The sequence below is a fragment of the Chanodichthys erythropterus genome, chromosome 21 (genome assembly GCF_024489055.1).
Source record: "Chanodichthys erythropterus isolate Z2021 chromosome 21, ASM2448905v1, whole genome shotgun sequence".
Taxonomy (NCBI): domain Eukaryota; kingdom Metazoa; phylum Chordata; class Actinopteri; order Cypriniformes; family Xenocyprididae; genus Chanodichthys; species Chanodichthys erythropterus.
The window spans coordinates 34,440,056-34,455,181 of record NC_090241.1 but is presented as its reverse complement, the minus strand read 5'-3'; the positions used below and the strand labels follow the sequence as shown (position 1 = coordinate 34,455,181).

Genomic DNA, 15,126 nt, shown 5'->3' with positions numbered 1-15,126 from the left:
TGAAAAGGCGAGGACTGAGTTGTTTTTGTGGCTGGCCTTATTGCATATGCATTTGTAGGAGTTTCCCTTTCAGATGCAAAATTTATGGGAGGAGAGTATTTAAATGAATCACGCAACATGATTTACTAATATTTGCGCTTGTGAATTTACTGGTATTTGCACCATTATTTAATGGCCAAAAAAGCATGTCTTAAAGGGATAGTTCACCCAAAAATGAAAATTCTGTCATCATTTACTCATCCTAGTAATATGCATGCTAGTAAGCAACTTAGTGAGAATTGGACCCTAAACTAAATTGTTACCAAAGTTAAATTTTTCAGCCAAGAAAATGCCTTGGCAGGAAATCAATTTTTGGGTTAATCAGAAAAGAGAGATTCATGAATCTATCATGGGATTTGATCCAGATCTGGACTTCCCAACATTATCTCAAAACAGTTTTACAAATGTCACACATTTACAACCTCATTTATGAAAATGTGCCATGTTTCTCAAAGAAGCAACATCTCCACGTCTTGCTTATTATTATAAAGTCTCCTCCACTCTCAATAAGTCTTATTACATTTCAGGGTCTGCGCTAACTGTCAAAGGAGCGGAGGGACTTTCCAGTGCAAAGAGCAAGCACTGGAGTCCATCTGCGCGTTAGTCATCCCAGCCGGACATTTTTGGCGGGAAACAAGTGAGTGGAGGATCCTGTCCAAGAGGGAGGTCTTCACGCCATCCTGCCAGCGAAAGAAGGGGTGCGGGGGAAGGTAATGGTTGCTCGGCAGGGAGCCAAATCCAATGACCAAATCCTACCTTTTGTTTTCCCGTATGTTGGACATGTTAATATCAAATAACGCAAGAAAAATAGGAATGCACCAATATTACAATTCTGGCCAATAATAATTTTCATGTTATGGCCAATAAATTAACAAATGCCGAATATTAAATATTATTTCTATACTATAATATTTATTGTTTATTCCATGTCTAAATCAATTAAAAACTAAAAATTGCCAATTTTAAATGATAATTAGGCATCAGACTTAAAGGATTAGATCATTTCAGAATTAAAATTTTCTGATAACTTATTCACCCCCATGTCATCCATGATGCTGAAAAGAAATTAAGGCTTTTGAGGAAAACATTCCAGGATTTTTCTCCATATAGTGGACTTCACTAGGGTTCAACGGATTGAAGGTCCAAATGTCAGTTTCAGTGCAGCTTCTAAGAGCTCTACATGATCCCAGACGAGGAATAAGAGTCTTATCTAGAGAAACGATCGGCCGTTTTAAAAATAAATAAATAAAAATGGATACTTTTGTACCACAAATACTCGTCTTGCTCTGCGATGTGACACACATTACATAATCACGTTGGAAAGGTCACATGTGACGTAGGCGGAAGTACCGCGGTATGATGAAAAACTCAAAATCTTCAGATTTTGTTGTTTTACCTAAGGCCGTTTGACTTATTCTTTGTACGCTTGCTTTGTACGCTTTTGTACTTCCGCCTACATCACATGTGACCTTTCCAACTTGATTACGAAATGTGTGGCGCAACACAGAGCAGTGCAAGATGAGCATTTGTGGTAAAAAGTATATCGTTTTTAACTTTTTATAGAAAACAACCAATCGTTTCGCTAGATAAGTCCCATATTTTTCATCTGGGATCATGTAGAGCTCTTTGAAGCTGCACTGAAACTGACATTTTGGACCTTCAACCCATTGAAACCCAGTGAAGTCCACTATGTGGAGAAAAACCCTGGAATGTTTTCCACAAAAAACAATTTCTTTTCGAATGAAGATAGAAATACATAAATATCATAGATGACTTTGGGCTTAGTAAATTATCAGGAAATTTTAATTCTGAAGTGAACTAATCCTTTAACTTTAAGTTAGCAACTGATGATGACAAAGGAAATCTAAATGTCATAGCATGCATTATCCGGTATCGATGACAATAATACATTTTAAAATCTCCAATAATACATGGTACCATCGTGCATCGTGCAGAAATGGACTTCATACTCTACACAAATGTGAATTCGTGGTCAACTCAATGGAGTTGGACACTTCCGGGCGGATATGAAACCTAAACATAGAGATGTAGAGATTTAGACGAATCTGCGCTAAGGTGTCACAACTAGCCTGGGAAAAAATGACCTAGAATTAAAGTATTTACAAGAGTGCGAATTCCCTTTTTTAGTATCAAGTAATGCACAAAGCTCTTTCAACAAGCTGTTTTTCCTGTCTAACGCAGCTCAGAATGTGAGATTTGTTAGGAAACTGTTGCAGCTGGAACACTTGTTGGCAATAGGCGCCTCCGGGGAGCTTTTCCCTCCGGGCAGCCTTCACAACACACCCGCCCTTCACTCACGCACAGAGAGTACACACCGAATACTCTTCAATGTATTCTGCTCCTTCCCAAACACACACACACAGTCAGCAGCAAGAGAACAACAGGGCTGGACAAGTGTAGCAGCAGCTGCTGGTTGGGTTCAGATTACAGATAAAGACGTTTAGAGTGACTTCTTCTCTTCTCCTCATTGTCCAGCACAGATTTCCAACTACAGCCAAAAGCACATCCTTCACACCACTCTTCTACTTCCTACTGGAGAGGAAACTCATTTTAAACCATTCCTTACTAGTATGATTCATCAAAGTAAACTAGAGAGAGTATGACTCAATCTATTCTTGGGAAGTCATGTCTTCCCAGCATCACTTTTATCTTTTGTGACTGGCAGCGAGGATCACTGGAAAGCACTAGCTTGAGTGTAATGTATGCAAATCTGATGGGTGGGTCAATCAAAATCAGAGATTAGTTCAAGCTTTTTTCACACTTCAGTGTCTGTTTACACGATCGTTGCGGCAGTTCAAGTCTGAACATGTCTATATGGATGTGCATGGGCCCGAAATTGACAAACATACGTAGACCTACCATTCGCTCTGGTCTGTTTCTCTTTTTTAGCTAGTTGGCTTTGATGGTCTACACACCGTTTATGGCCTTCAGACCCAAGGCCACACACCAGGAGCTGGCCATCTTAAAACCGATGGGTGGCCAACTAGAGGAACAACCTTAGAAGATCAACCTAGTTTGATTAGAACTACATATAGTCACTGTTTTGTGAATTTTCACTTTGCTTTACCACTCAAAAAGCCAGGAGAAATAATTATTACATATTATTTATATGTTAAGGCCAAAAACCAATAAATGGCCAATATTAAATATACTGTTATATATTCTGTTTATTCTGTCTAAATATTCTGTTTATTTTAAAACCATTTTAAATGTTTAAAGTGTTGTTCAATACAATGCATGTGCCAGCTGTAAATACTTAAACATTAAATGTTTACGCTATTAAGATTAGATGTGTTAGATGTGTTTTTACACTGGTTGCTAGCTACATGCTAACAGTTAAACATTACCATACTAAACTGATGTAAGTTAAAGCACCGTTGATGTTGCATTATTATTTACATTCGGACCAGGGCAGCACGGTTTGGTGGGAAAAAAATCGAATTATGATTTTTCTGGTTAAAACTGCGATTTGTGATTTAAAATGTGATTTTTTTTTAAACAAATGAAAAAAAAATTATAAAAATATATACGAACACCTGGTTTGTTGTGCTTGTTTGTAGGGCTGCACAATTTGGCCCAACATTTCGTACTTATATATTGATATGAAAATAATAATAATAATTATTATTATTATTATTGATAAATAAAATTTATTTATGCCTCTTATGCATCCACTGTGGTTAAAAAAACTCTTGTACACTTCTGTACACTGGGGAAAAAAAACGTATGGATTATCATATAAATTAATTTAGAGAGAAGTATTATTTATTTATTTATTTTTTTACCCAAAATAAGATGGAGTGAGTATTACTGAGTGTTAAACATGTCTGTTTCATTCATACTGGAAGCTGGAGGGCGCCCTCGCGTAGAAACTTCAAATATGCCTCACAGAAGTAATAACTAATAGCTAGTAATATCTGCCTACACATACTTGCATAGAGCATTTAGAGCCTTAGATGTGGGCCATATTCACAAAGCATCTTAAGGCTAAAAGTAGCTCCTAACTTGCCAATTTAGGAGAAACTATGGGAACTATGACCAACTATGAGAAATAATGGGCATGTCAGTCCTAAATGTAGGACTGGAATTTTGCTCTAAGAGTATTTCACAAATCATTTTAGCGTTAAAACTAGCTCCTTAATCTGTAAAAAAAGGTATGAGAAGTCAAGAGGACTCCTAAGTCACTAAGAACAAATTATGAACAGTCCTAAAATGGTTGTTGCCAGCAATCCACCACAGCAATCCGCCCAAAGACACTGTACACAATTGAGGCAAAATGTATTGAATGATGGAGAATAAAACATTGCGGTCAAGTTGAAAATAACATCCTATCGTAAGTACCGATAGCCTTGTGTGCAGCACGTGTGACCCAAGTTCAAATTCCGGCTTGTAGACCTTTTCCGATCCCATGCTGTCTGAAGAGAGGCTCCGAGCTACGAATTTAGGTCAAACCCAGAGTACTCCCGTGTATCCTGAGAAGAGGCACCAGCCGAGAGTTAGGAGTCGGGGTGGCGGAGGGATGCAGAAAACTGTTTGAGGCGAGTCGGCTGTGTATATGCCTCAAGCTGATTAGATAGACCGTTTGAATATGCTCCTCCCGAACTTTGTTTATAAAACATCATTTGTCGTTTGAATTCTGCAATCTCTCGAAATGCAGACATGTAAGAGGCTAACAATTAGCTGAACATATACTAGTTTCATTTGCGACACTATATTTTAAACTGTTTATTTGAATATGACAACATTTTTATTTTAAAATCTTTATTTGAATATGGCAACATGATGGCTCTTTTTACAATATTTATTTGATTAAATTGCTGACAGAGACTCCTCCCCTATCAGCCAATCACTGTGGGCAACGAGGTCAATCCTTCCCTTTCTTTTAGCTTAAGATTTCTCTCTATTCCTTAGCAAAAGTTGGTCTGAGCAGCTTAGTGAATAGGTTTTAAGAGAACTCTTAACTAAGAACTTTTACTGCTATTTAGGAGAACTCTTAGTGGTAAGATAAAATGCTTTGTGAATATGGCCCCAGAGCTCTGACTTCCAGCACATAATGTAAGCTATCATATTAAGTTTGTTTAAAAGTCAGGGAACTGGAGATACATCGCTTCAGCTTCCTTCCAGTACTGTTGGCTTATCTGAGAGAGTAAACACTTTTGGTCTCAACACATCTCTCTTGCATTAGATCTCTTTCTTCAATTCTCCATCTCCCAGTCACGTTCTTTCCTTCTCTGCATTTAGCTCTAATAAATTCTACCCTTCTCCTCCAACAACTTCCTCTTACTTCCTCTCTGGCTCGGCACTCAGGAAACAATCACTGTTGAAGAGTCTGTGTGAGAGAGAGCTGCCGAAAAGCTCGACAGACAAGAAAGGTGTAAAATTACTTAGAGAGTGATTTTAGGGATAAAACGCTCTTACTCAACTAAGAGCACTAAAATGACTCTTTACATGAACACAAGCCTTGACACATACGAGACAGCTAGACATGAATCTCCAGTATATTAACAGCTCCCGATTCCTGACTTTCGACATTATCCAAGGGGGTGACTTTCCAGGACGGCCGTCTGCTCTCAGATCTCTCCATATGGTTTGCTCTAGTCCTGATTCAGTCAGCAGAGGAAAGACTGACACAAAGAGCGCCGCGTGTGCCAGAGGAGTCGCTCGAACGTCTGATTCAGCACTTTCCGAGGAAAAGCGTCAGGCGAATTTGTGAAGGAGTGCTCTTGCCTGACTTGGTCATTTAGTGGCTGAGGCAGGGGCTCATGCCAAACCCCACGAAAACCGAAAAGACATGCATAAGGAGACAAACGCTCACAGGACTCTTGGGATGGCAGAAAGAAAGAGGCCCCATGTGCTGATCTCAGAGTAACACTTCTACGCCAAAAAGATACAATCTACTCAAGTTCATACAAATTATACTTGCAATTTGATTTCTTGAGTACACTGTGAAAATGATTTTTCCAAGTGGTAAATAAAACTGATTATTGGAATATGTTTTACAAGAAAATACTATTTTAGTCTTTCTGCTTAAAATATCACATATTCACCCGGTTTCACAGACGAGGCTTAAGCCAGTCCCAGAATAAATTGAATGTTTGAGCCCTAATCCTGGCTTAGTCTAAACTCTGTCTGTGAAATTGGGCCTTAATTTGATGTGATACGTGCCATTTCTTTGAAATTATTTGTGCAATTTACTAGCAATTTCCTAGTGAAAAGGGTTTCAAAGTAAGGCTGCACGATATATCGCTTTAGCATCGCAATGCTAAAATATCGCGATGTGCAGATCCACGATAGTGACATCGCAGGATGTGCGATAAATAGTAACTCACTTAAATAGTACCACCTCTATGGAGGTTCCAAGCGAGCCGTACTGATACTAAATGTGACGTGTAAACACTGCAGATCACTGATTGATCAAAGAGAATCGTCACTACCCGCGTCATTGGATTTGAAACACGAGACACCAAACCTGCTAGATTTAAATAGTCAGTAACAGCCAAAAAAGTATAATTTGTTCGCATGACTTTTTTTTAAACGGCCGTCGCATGCAACTTGAAAAAAAGAAATGGCTGTGACTCGTTGGTAGACCTGGAGGGAATCCACGGCAGTAGAGGCGGCGCAACTATACGATCAGTCTATAATCCCACACACTTTGAAGCAGTACTAAACCGCAGTGGAAAAGCAAACCGAAAGTAAAGCAAGCTGAGCCGTGCTGTACCAAGCCGAGTCGTAGTGGAAAAGCACCATTAGGACCTGTCGGTTTTAACATTCAATCGCTTTTGAACCATTCGAGCTCAAGATGGTGCAAAAGAGAGCTCAATTCTGAACGTGCACGCCATTTTCTCTGCGCACACACAGAGCCGCGCAGACACACATGAACACCATATTCCATTCTCTTCCTAGTCTTGAGCGGACACATACATACAAAATTGTCAAAATGCACGTCACTGCAAGTATCCTAGTAAACAGCTGCTTATGGCTTAAGTGAAGGTAAACAACCGAAAAAGAAAACGGATGTGTAACAGTATATTGGATCTGTGCATTAAGTCTTAAAGTGACAGCAGTCTAATATTCCTGCTGCTTTCTGTGTCATGAGTGTTATACAAAAGACAAAGAGAAAAATCACTTGTAGCTTTAACACAGATTAATTATATTTAAATTATACAGTGAAGACTTTGCAGTGTTAATTTACATTTGATTATTCAATTTATGTACCTGAATACTGTTCGATTTAGCCTACCTGAAAGATTTAAAGCACTGTTTATTTATTTGTGTCTTCTTCGTTCAATTATATTAATCTGTGCATGTAATTTGTTCATTTTTTTCTATGTGGATTCACTCACCTATAAAATCACCCCAATGATTCTAGAATGATTCATTATTTTCTAAATAGAGCTATTCAAGCCATTTGGTGATTATTTCCCCCCCCCATATCACAATATTATATTATATATATATATATATATAGCAGAAAAACAATATCACTAAGTCAGTTTTTTCCAATATCAGCCCTATTTCAAAGTAAATCCTACACCTAATATTTTCCAGTATATTACAATTATATGAAAGCTTAGATTAGAGGTTTTCAAAACAAATATTGCAAACGTATAAAAGATAGCCAACAAAATGGCAAAATTCATTGGTTTGATCTAAGATGGCAAACTATCTGTAAAACTAGAGCAGATGCATTTGATAATACATCAAAACACCACCACATTTAGTGGAAGTCTGTTCCCTTAAAGTAAAGTACACATCTCTTTAATAAGCCTTTGTGATCTAACATATCATACATAATTTAAAGAGATAGTTCACTCAAATTCAGTCATCATTTACCCTTATGTCATTCCAAACCTGCATGACTTACTTCTGTGGAACGCAAAAGATCATATTCTGAAACTAAGTGGGGTCCGCAATGACACAGCACCAATAAAAGTAAATGGGTCCAATGTTGTTCTGGACCATATTTAGTTTTACACAACAAGACATTTTTTAAAATATCTTCTTTTGTGTACAGGTACAGGTTTTGAATGACTTAAGGGTGAGTAATTTTTGGGTGAATTATTCCTTTAATACTTACGACTAGTGATTTGAAGAAACCCAAACCCTCTAAGCATGAGCCATAACTGAAGTTAATTAATAATATATACATTTAGTAATGATATGACAAAAAAAAAAAAAAAACACCATCAATGTTCACTGTAATAATTATCACACTAACAAGAAAGATCTTCTTAGCAAACAATGTCAAATAAAAGCAACTACAAGACAGAAGGCTGAAAATAGTCAACTTGCCTTCCTTTTTCCAATTCACATTACTAAATTAGATGCAACTCAGGTGCATGTGTGCGTGGAGCGTAGCTGACTGCCGCGTGAACCCCGGTGCACTGCCACAAACAGTTGGTTTCAAGAACAACTGGAAAGTTTAGCAACTTCAGACAGACGGAAACAAAGGCTATACTGTTCTAGCCCACAGTTTGCCCCTCCCTCAATCCGAAAACGGCCACGGAGAAGCCAGAAAATCTTATCTGCCAATGTCTCGCACAGGAAATGTATGTAAACAAGTGTCCCGGGAGCGGGCATTAATTTTCGGTGCAATGTAAACACTCTTTCATGGGCCGCCTCTCCATCATAATTAATAAAGCATAGCGACACATTCTGTGTGCTTTGGCTCGCGTCTCGCCACAGGCTCCTTCGACCGCGACGTGGAAAAGGACTTTAATTTGAAAGGGAAAAATTAAATTTTGGGGAACTGAAGACCCTATAAAATGTTTCCTTCTGCAAACACAGGGCGGTGAGGAGGCCAAACGGCAGTGCCTCATCAAGATGTTCTCTTTCTCTCAAATGCTTGAAAACACACACAGCTAGATATTTGTTCAGAGCTCTGTTGACAGACAGGTAAGTGGTCACCATTTGGAGAGCCACTTCTGCGGCGGGTGCTAAAAGGCCGCTTCAGTCTGCACAAATGGAAAGAGGCTCATTACGCTCTCAGCTGGGCCCTTAACACAAACCAGCTAAAGGAACTGTCAACTGGCCAGCAACATAAACACATATGGCACAAACAATCTGCTCCAATCGCACACGCTCGATCCTTTTAGGAGGATACGCTCAGGACTTTCTGCATCGAGAACTGCTGTGGAGATGCAAACTTCAAGACTGGTTTGGGTACTGGATTCAGAGCTCTGCGCAAGAACAAACAAATCATTAAAACTGATTTGTTAGCTTATTAAACAGTAAAGCTCTATTTAGCGCGGAAGAGCAAAAGCAGACATTGAAATGCCCTCGCTCGGCAAAGCCTGACAGTGGAGGGAGTTCGGGGTTAGTTTGTGATGTCTGAAAAAATGAGAACAGCAAACAGAAAATTTGCAGCTGAGCAACAAATGTGGCCCATCGCAAAAGCCATAAAAGGAAACATGCCGCATCTGTTTAAATTCACCCCCCAAAAAAATGCATGTCTGCTTAAAATGTGTTGCCTTTAAAACAATCGGGAAAAACCTACAAGTGTGCATTAAACTAATATAGAAAATCACCTCCTTTCCAATATATTGCCTCAAAACCTGGTCATTGGAAAAAAAAACATGTTTTGTTTCACATTTTCTGAGTGTGTATTAAATTCTATTAATGTCATTTACGATCATTAAACTGTATTAAGTCTAAAATCAGCATTACATTATCCAAGTTTTGTGATCTCCATCAATATTTGCCACTGAATACTGCATTAGGGACAACTGACATTAACACTAGAGGGCTTAAGCTTACATATTTACCCAAAGGAATTTATCAATAGACATTTCCGTACCTCAGCAGTGACTTACAGTAAAGTGCACATATCACATAAGTGGCAAATACCAGGACAGGTTGCCTAAAGTGCACTTCACCAGCTAAAGTAGACTAAACTTCCCTTAACAGACTTACCCCTGGTTTCAAAGACAAGGCTTAAGCTTGTCCTAGACTAAAATGTATGTTTGAGCTGTTTTAACTAAAAGCAACTTGTACTGACAATTCTTAAAATATGGCAGTGCCATTGTTTTGACTCAAGATGCACACCAGTAATATTTTTTTTCTAGTGAACCTTTATAAAAGATACTAATTGAACTAATCCTGGCTTAGGCTAAACCCTGTCTGTGAAACCGGGCCTTAGTGTAAATCTCTTGATTGGTTTAATTTGTTGTTGATCAGATATTGGGGTAACATCTCAGCATATTTCAGATTTCAAATATGCAAAATACTATTTAGATTCGGCTCTAAATGAACCAATAAAAATGTAAACAAAAAATTAGACAAAACAAAATGGAGCACAATTTAGTTACTTTCACTGTTGACTAAACAAAAAACACCACAACATCTGATGTACATACAGAGAAACAATATACAAACAAACACAGAAAAGAATTTCACACAACAACAATCACTTCTAAAAACACTTGACCTAAATCTAGATGGATTTCAACCTTTTTTAGAAGCCCAACCTTTCAAAAGGAGGTAAAATATAAGACAACCCAACCAAGCAGCAGAACTTGAAGAGGCAGTTTGGGCTGAACTGACTAAGTCGAACCTGAAGTGCAGCATTTCTGTTTAACGAAACCTGTCCATTAATAGAAAGTCAGAGGAAGAATCAAAATGTGGAGGGCATCGTTAAACACACTTGCATGTGTGTAGGAGAACTAAAAAAATGCACATATTATGAGGTGGACAAAACTGAAAATACTTGGGTCTCACCCACTCACCCAGAAAAAAAGTAACTGAAAAATGCAAATTAATACACTGATGAGACAGAAATGTTATCAATAAGATGAGAATTCATAAACCCTCCTACTGTATTGTGCCAGAAATTTGTCACATTGAAAAAATATTAAATCCATGAGGGTCTAAAGACCCTCTTTACAGACAATGCGTTTAATCTGGTCGCAAATTATATATATTTTTACATATTATAGATTTAAAGAAATTATTTAATCCTGTATAACATGTTGAAAGGCCATGATTGGTTCTTCCACAAATTCCACAGATGAAATATTAAAAACAACTTTAAACAAACTGTAAACTGCTTTTATTTATTTGTTTGTTTATATATCCTTGAAAATGTCACAGAGCCGGATTCATACACCAAAAAGGTTCAAAATTATCTTAAAAACATAAAAGAGTTAATATCGAAACCTTCAATTTGAGGAAAGATAGCAGTTTGGGCGGGAAGATCACTCGACGTCACTGCTTTACCTGAGGTAAACTGATCGTTTTTTTATCGGCAATTTTTATTATTATTATTATTATTATTATTATTATTATTAAAAACATTATAGTATAAATAATATATTACAGACATTAAGACATAAATCCCCATACATATATATGAAAATTATTTAATTCGGTTTTGATAAACCAGTCTGAATTGTAAAATATAAAAAGTGCCTGAAGGCAAATACGACCGTTTCCATAGAAATCAGTTGATATTATCAAATCAACCAGTTTCATATTAAATTGTTTTTAAATAGGTTAAATAAAAAAAACATTATGAAACTATTTAAATAGGTTACTGAATCACCATAATACTTTTCTTTCCAACAGTGTCATTGGTTTTCACTTCACATGTTTTGAAGAAAAAAAGTTTTGTAAATAAAGAACATCACGTTTGATGCATATATTTCTCTACTCTTAACACATTATATAGGCATTAACCTCACCGAAATCACTAAATATTTAATATAGTACACTTCTTGAGCCTGTCAAGCGAAACAAACATAATCACACTTACCTGATAACGCAGAAAAAGGGGTGAACGATCTCTCCAAACACTTCTGTCGTTTCTCTCTGACAATTCTCTGGAACAACAAAACCTCTTTGCTTATTTTCAATCACAAGTGTTTGGAAAATCCCACCAGAGTAAATAAGAGCCTGTGCAAACGAGCATGACATTTTCGACTTAACTTCTGCGAGCAACAATGGAAGCGTTAGTTGGAATAATGTTTCTAACTTAAAAGTCTAATTCTAAGGCAAAAGTTCCCGGCTATCAAGCTAAAATCGGCTTCCTCGCTCTCACACACGCACAATTACAGCATATCCACACGGAATTGTGTCCCTCATCCCACCCAACGCAGGGAGTTCCGAGGAAAAATGCAAAATATGACAAAGATCTGAAAACTTCGCTAGAGCGGCATGAAAAACGCGATCAGACAAAGGGAACGAGTGAATCTAAAACTCACCTTTATTAGGAAACACCTCTACCGATAGAACAGGACGAGGTTTATTTCTTTAAAGTTATATTTATCTTGGTGCTCTATTGTTTTCAGTAATATTTCTCCCGGTTTGACAGTAAAGGTGGAATGCGAAGTATGGGTTTGGTATGAAATTCACGCACTTCAGTGGAAAACGAAGGAGGGAAAAAAAGTTTAAGGAGGGGCCACTGTTGAGCGTCAATCAACACGGCTGGGGGCGGGGATTTCTCCAAAGGCCCGCCCACTTTGGGGGTGGGGGGGAGAAGAAAGCTGTACTTGAGCTACTGTACCTGGTGTAACAAATGAAAAACAAGTTTAGGTTAATGTGATTACTTTTATTAATGACAGGAAGACAAAAAAGAGGAGCACATTTCTTAAAATGTACCATTCACCATCACAAAAAATACTTTTTTATTGCACATTTTTCTAAAATATTCAAACTACTAATTTATTATTGTTGTAACTTTAAACACTTGTAAACTATTTAGACTATTAACTTTTACTAGTTAACTAGAGTCTTTGCAGATATAAAAGATACATGTTTTGTTTCCCATGTGACTCCTTAAAGGATTGGTTCACTTTCAAATTAAAATTTCCTGATAATTTACTCACCCTCATGTCATCCAAGATGTTTATGTCTTTCTTTCTTCAGTCGAAAAGAAATTAAGGTTTTTGAATGAAAACATTCCAGGATTTTTCTCCATATAGTGGACTTCAATGGAGCCCAAACGGTTGAAGGTCAAAATTACAGTTTCCCAGACGAGAAATAAGAGTCTTATCTAGAGAAACCATTGCTCATTTTCTAATTTTTTTTAAATGTTATACGTTTTAACCATAAATGTTCATCTTCAATTAGCTCTCTTCTTCTTTTCTATTTGAATTCCAGCAGTGTAGACACTGCTAAGTGTATTACTGCCCTCCACAGGTCAAAGTTTGAACTAAATTGTCATATACAATATGTTAGTGCAAGTTTACAGTATAACAATTAGTTCAAACTTTAACCTGTGGAGGGCAGTAATACACTTAGCAGTGTCTACACTGCCGGATTTCTAATAGAAAAGAAGAGAGCTAGTTCAAGATGAGCATTTATTGTTAAAACTTAATTTTTTTTTTTTTTTTTTTTTTTTAAAGAAAATTAGCAATGGTTTCTCTAGATAAGACCCTTATTCCTCATCTGAGATCATGTATAATGTTTTTTAAACTGCACTGAAACTGTGATTTTGACCTTCAACCGTTTGGGCTCCATTGAAGTCCACTATATAAGGAGAAAAATCCAGGATTGTTTTCATCAAAAACCTTAATTTCTTTTTGACTGACTGCTTTTTTTATAATAACAATAATTTAAAACATCTATATAATTCATTCAATATTTAAATAGCTTATAAAAGCATAAACCAATGATTATTTTTGCAGGTCAAATACTGCATGGTTCCCAGACCCTTTTTTAGAAGGCCATCATCATCTTCATCTTCCTTGTCCAGGAATTCTAATAGAATCCATTCAACATTCCAGAGCGATGAGTGTGAACAGTGAAACCTCTTCACCACAACCACCGTCTCAGGGGAGCAGAGCAATCAAACTCAGTGATGTAATATCCTGGAAGGGAGCCTAAGATTATAATGCATGTGTGCTGATTTAACATACATCTCTACAGGCATAGAGCTCCGTCTGTAGGTCAAACCTGAAACATGTGAGTATATAGTCCAAAGTAAAGATCAGCTAAGAAAAGTTAACATTTTACAAAGGTTATAAGAAGCAACAGGGATAAAATGAGGAAGTAGTTGAAACTATCAGAGCAACTCTAGGTGATAAACTTTTCTAAGACCTACAAGTTTGGACAACAAACCCAGCAGGCTGTGACAGATCATCTGGTCTGGCCTGAGGCTGAAAGTTTAAAGAGAGATCCTCAGTGTAATATCACAGCTTAAGCTGAGGTAAAGTGATAATAGTACCACAGAGACTTTCATTTGTTGTGCAGTTCATTCATTCGGCCACATGCAATGACTTACTTAATCTTCAAGATCTATATTTTTACTTTGCAAGCTTTAGAAAGGCATTATAAATCAGCATTCACAATCTATTATTAGATTCTAGTAGGTTTGCTATTATTGCCATGGCATTAATTAAATGAACATTAGGCAGAATTAAAAGCCTAAAACAAATGTCAAAATAGCTATTTGGCTATTGGTTAACATCATTTTCCCTGTTAAAGCTGCTTAAAGGGTTAGTTCACCCAAAAATGAAAATTCTGTCATTAATTACTCACTCTCATGTCGTTTCACACCCGTAAGACCTTCGTTCATCTTCGTAACACAAATTAAGATATTTTTGATGAAATCCAACTGAGTGAGGCCTCCATTGCCAGCAAGATAATTAACACTTTCAGATGCCCAGAAATCTATATTTAAAACAGTTCATGTGACTACAGTGGTTCAACCTTAATATTATGAAGTGCGTGTATCAAACTGCCAAAGTCACATGATTTCAGTAAACGAGGCTTCGTTACATCATAAGCGGTTCGAAACGTTTCGAAATTTCAATGGTTCACGTGACTTTGGCAGTTTGATACGTGCTCCGAAACACTGATCCGAAACAAAAGATTCATAACGCTTCGAAGCTTCATGAAGCAGTGTTTTGAAATCGCCCATCACTAGATATTGTTGAATAAATTCATTATTTTGTTTTTATGGCGCACAAAAAGTATTCTCGTTGCTTCATAACATTATGATTGAACCACTGTAGTCACATGAACTGTTTTGACTATAGATTTCTGAAAGTGTTTAGATCTGAAAGTGTTAATTATATTGCTGTCAATGCAGGCCTCACTGAGCCATCAGATTTTATCAAAAATATCTTA

The 15,126-nt window shown here is 37.1% G+C and overlaps 1 protein-coding gene across 7 annotated transcripts in view; it reads right to left on the bottom strand.

Moving 5' to 3' along the window:
- Nucleotides 1–12,411, bottom strand: part of tead3b (TEA domain family member 3 b) — a 53,327-nt gene extending 40,916 nt beyond the window's left edge. For all 7 annotated transcript variants that reach the window (XM_067373084.1, XM_067373083.1, XM_067373089.1 and 4 more), the window contains exons 1-2: nucleotides 12,258–12,411; nucleotides 11,810–11,876 (exon numbers count right to left, since the gene is read on the bottom strand). The gene's annotated coding sequence lies outside the window, so the exon portion shown is untranslated. The remainder of the gene's footprint in view (nucleotides 1–11,809; nucleotides 11,877–12,257) is intronic.
- Between the last annotated feature and the right edge of the window lie 2,715 nt (nucleotides 12,412–15,126).